The following is a 5,091-nucleotide window of genomic DNA, read 5'->3' on the forward strand; positions in this document are numbered from 1 at the left end:
TGTCAACAGGCGGGCGGGTCCCCAGCAAATGTATCCAAGCGGCCTCCCATTCGCCCATGTCCTCGTCATAAGGAATGGGCCAACCCCCTATGTCCAGGCCAGTCAATACAGCAAAATCCAGCGGGGTCATAGTCAAATCCCCAGTGGCGGAAAAATGAAAAGAGTTGGTGGTGTCCCACCATCTCTCCACCAAAGCTGCCATCAGTGTCCTCCTGGCAGGACAACGCGATAACCCAACGCAGAAGGCCCCGAACCCCGCCAGATCTACTAAATCCCGGACAGCCTCCGGGAGCTCAACATTCCAATCTCTCGCAGCGGTGGAGCCATATCCCTACACAGTGCGAGAACCAACCTGCATTCAGAATGAATACATGTGTCAATATAAAAATGAATGAGCTGTGTGCCAATGAAATGAATGAGCTGTGTGCCAATGAAATGAATAAGCTGTGTGCAAGTAAATGGGCTGCGTGTTCAAAAAATCAGAGTTTGGGTTGTGTGTTCTACTCTCCATCAATGTGGGCTGTGTGTTCACCTTCAACTTGGGCTGCGTGTTCAGAAAATCAGAGTTTGGGCTGTGTGTTCTACTCTCAATCAGTGTGGGCTGTGTGTTCACCTTCAACTTGGGCTGCGTGTTCAGAAAATCAGAGTTTGGGCTGTGTGTTCTACTCTCCATCAATGTGGGCTGTGTTCACCTTCAACTTGGGCTGCGTGTTCAGAAAATCAGAGTTTGGGCTGTGTGTTCTACTCTCAATCAGTGTGGGCTGTGTGTTCACCTTTAACTTGGGCTGCGTGTTCAGAAAATCAATTTGGGCTACTTGTTCAGAAAATCAGAGTTTAAGCTGTGTGTTCTACTCTCCATCAATTTGGGCTGTGTGTTTAGAGAATTAATATTTGGGTTGTGTGTTCAAATCCCAATCAGTGTGTGCCGTGTCTTCACCATCAATCCGAGCTGCGTGTTCAGAAAATCAGAGTTTGGGCTGCATGTTCTACTCTTAGTCAGTGTGTGTTGTGTGTTCACCTTCAAATTCGGGCTGTGCGTTCGACAAATCAGTGTTTGAGCCGTGTGTCCACTTCTTAACTAATGTGTGCCGTGCGTTCGCAATCAATTAATGAGCCGAGTGTTCAGAAATTCAAGTGTTTAAGCCACATGTTCAGGGTGCAAACAAAGTACTATGTCATAGGCTAAACTATGTGTTCAAGCATGGCAAAGGCACGAAATGCACGAAAAATGCAGAAAATGAAGTAAATACCTCTCGTGCCTCATAGGAGAGGTGATGCTCTAGCTCTCGCAGAAGTAGATCTCCAGGTGCTCGATCATCAAAATCAGTAAAGTGACGAAAAATGGCCCGGGGAAGAACATGTGCCGGCGGGGCATACCTCTCGGGAATAAAGGGCCGAACCCTCGGAGGCAAAGTCATGACATCAAAATCATCCCCGGCACCCGGAGAACCTCCACCATGAGGAAAATTACCCGCCATTTCGGAAAACCTGCAAAAGGAGCAAAAATGAGCCAAAATTGAAAAAAGTCAACTCTCGGGAAATGAAAAAGTCAACAAAAGTCAACTCCCGAGAAAATCTTCCAAATATTGAGACAAACTCACCTCAAGTGGCGAAAATGAGAAAAGAAGCCCCGAAACCAAAATTTAATCAGTTCAAAGTGCTTGAAACTGAATGTTTTCGCGAAAACAACTTGCGTGGGGCGTTGGAAAACGCATATAGAGCTCAGATCTGAGGGAGAAAATGGTTTGGGAAGCAAGAGAAGAAGATTTCGTGGCCGCAGTTATGAGCTCAAAGTGTTTGGGTGAGAGAATATAAAGAAAAGAAGGTGAAAAGACCAATTTACCCGCGGATTTGGGCAGGTGGCCGGCCGGCCACCTTTTCCGGCTGGCCGGCTATTCTCTTTTTGAAAAATGGCCGGTGGCCTCCCCTTGGGAAAATAACTGGCCGGTGGTATCCCCCACATGCTCACCTAGCTCTCTACAAATTTTGAGGAAGATCGGAGTTCCCGGGACCTGAAAAAGTTCAAGGAAAGTGCACTTTCTGTCGCGAAATTGCTCCGCCGGAACTTCAGCTTCAAGTTCTGACATGTGTCTCATCATTATTCATCAAAATCAAAATGTATCCTTTTTGAATGTGTTGTAGCCTTTCCAGGAAGTGAATCAGAGGCCGTGATCGAGTCGCCTTCGCCGGAACACGCGTTTCCTTGCTCGTTATTTCGTAACAAACGGGCACCTTGATTTATGCTCGTTTTGCACTATCATGCACATGACTTGCATTCTCATGAGCATACTTGCATTATTATGCACATTTCTTGATATTGTCATACCTCTTTGCTTAAGCATGCGTTGTCACGCACGTTCCTTTCTTGCATCGCGATGCATTCACTCGCCGGCACTGCGTGTGTCAAACTTTCGGAATCACATTGAATATATGTTGGTAGCATATTGTGCTTGTTGAATTTCTCTCTTTTGCAAGCACGATATTGTATGTACGGTTCATTTGAGACTGATGTGACCAGACGAATCGCGTAGGTATCGTATCTTCTCCGTGTGAGATGCGATGAGAATTGAATAAATTCTCTACATTCTTAACTGCATGAAATGTAGTTGTTGCTTTGCATTCTTGCTTAAAACTGTTGCATCTATTTGCGAATACTTGCTTCATTACAGCTTACTGCATTTGCATGATCATTGAGTTACCTCCGGCTCTGTGCATATCGCTTTGCATTTTGCCCCCTTGCCTGCGGGCATGCCTGAGGGCACATCTCTGTTTATCTTGTACGTTTGTCTAAGTCTTCGGCTTTGTCAAAAATAGGTCGTCTCTGGGCTTTGACATTCACTCCCGTCACTTATGACTTCCGAGTTCTGTCAAAAAGGGACAACTGTAGACACCCCATTTTTGACCGACCTTAAGACTCAGACATCACCGATTGAGCGCTTGGTGACGTTGCATATCGTGCTCGTTCAGAAGTCTCAGAGTCGCGGCCGTGAGCCCTGCCTCCGGATTTCTGAACCCTCTTCTGTGCCTTGCCTCGGTTTGCGAACCAGACTCGGTTTTCTCTGTTTCTTTTCCTGAGGGGAGGGAGAGGTCCCGTAGACCATCCCTCAGTGGCCATGGATTACATTTTGTGGCTGTAGGCCATTTTTGCCCATTTTGGAGCCCAGTTTCCGATTTTTCGGGACCGTTGGCCGTGTGCCTCGGTTCGGGACCGCTTAACCATCTCTGTTTGCTCTGGTTTTTGGCATGCTTCTTATTTACTCCCTTTTGAGGGACACTGAGGTCTGAGAGACCCACTTCGTGGTCGAATGCCACTTTCGGTGCTTAACAGGCATTTTCGGGGCCCCGAACTGCGCGTTCTGGCCCCCGAACATTCGTTTTGCATCGGTTTTCGTTCATTTTTGGCAGGTACCTCTGTTTCATCACCAGGGAGGCCGTAGAAGGGTGGGAGGCCAGCAATTGTTTCAGCAACCAGTTATATTCCTCCGGCGCCCTCCGACGCCCGTTTTTTCTCACTTCCAAGCCAATGTTGACCACCCTTGGGCCATTTTCTTGCACCCTAAACCCCATATTTGTGTTGTACACACATGGGAGGACACCAAAAGTTGGTGGCCGGCCAGTAATTCCACCTGACCCTTTTGAACCCTTCTTAAAAATGGCTTGTTCTCTCTCCTGGTTCACTGTTGCCAATTTTGAACCACAGGGCTGTGTTGAGGGCACATGGGAGAACACCAATTTGTGGTGGCCAGCCATTAATTCACCTTGGCACTTTTGACCCCTGGCCGGCCGGCCATGGGCGGTGGCCGGCCGGCCACCTGCAGCTCCAAAACCTGGCCGGCCTTGCTCCTCAGGGTGAGTACATTACAGCTGTATATCTGTTTTCCCCCCAAAAAACCTGTATTCGGGGGACAACTTTTGGGGGGAAACTTGATCTATTTTCCCCTCACTTTTTCCCTCCATTTCTCCCCCTTTTTTGTCTACATAACAGAGCCTCCAGCTCTGTCCCAAGGGTTGGAAAAAATCCCTCTCAAGCCTTTACATTATATCTCTCTCCATCTCTATCTCCAAGCTCCAATCCTTCAAACCTTACACCATTTTACACTACACCACCTAGCACCACCCTTCCATTCTTCATTCAGCAGCTGGAGGTCATTCTTCAAGGCCTAAGAGTGCTGCAACTCAAGCCAAAAGGGTGCCAAAGTCAAGTCTTCAAGGGTAAGCTCCATTTCCCCCCTTTCGGTCCATATTTTGTTCAATACATAAGTCATATTTGCTTGCTGTTTTGGGCTCCGACCCTAACTGAAGTTAAGCTTATTTTGAGCCATTTTTCATGTTTCATTAAGGGCCTCTCACTGTTTGAGGCCTCCTTGGTGCACTTACTTCATTATCCCTCTTATATGCCATTTTCTTGTGTGATATGTTTGGCCTGTGTATAAATTGTTTTGAGCTCTGTCATGAACTGAAAAGTTACTTATTTTGAGCCCTTCTTCAACATTTTTGAAGGGCTCATTGCTGTTTGAGGCCTCCATTTATCACTTGCCATTATATCTCTCTTTTGGCCATATTTTTGCATGATTTGTTAGCCTTGGATGCTTCTGTTTTTGGGCTCTTTTCAGAACTGAAAACAGTCTTATTTTGGCCTCCTCTTCATGTTTCATTAAGGGTCTTTGGCTGTTTGATGAATGTTTTGTATACTTTGTGTTTTGACCTCTTTTGGGCCCTACCTTGCATGGCATTTTGAGCATACTTGTATATTGTTTTGGAGGTTGCCATAAACTGTAAGTAGTCATATTTTTGGTCCCTCTTCAGTGTTGTAGAAGAGTCTTTTTCTGTTTGGGCTTTGCATCTACCACTTGCTTCATTGCCTCCCTTGCGGAGCCATTTTTGTATGATAATTTAGTCCCACTTGTGCTTACTGTTTGGCCATGCTTTGAACTGTAAAAATGTTTATTTTGGGGCTTCCTTGCTTCTGTCTTTTCATTCCATGTACCAATTATGCATGTTTTGTATAGCTGTAAGCCATTTCATGTACCTAGTTTTGCATTTCGGGAGAAATTCCATGCATCGGGTGTCATTTCGCCATGATTCGGGGAT

Source organism: Camellia sinensis, chromosome 2, assembly GCF_055761805.1.
Source record: "Camellia sinensis isolate YWXY chromosome 2, ASM5576180v1, whole genome shotgun sequence".
Taxonomy (NCBI): domain Eukaryota; kingdom Viridiplantae; phylum Streptophyta; class Magnoliopsida; order Ericales; family Theaceae; genus Camellia; species Camellia sinensis.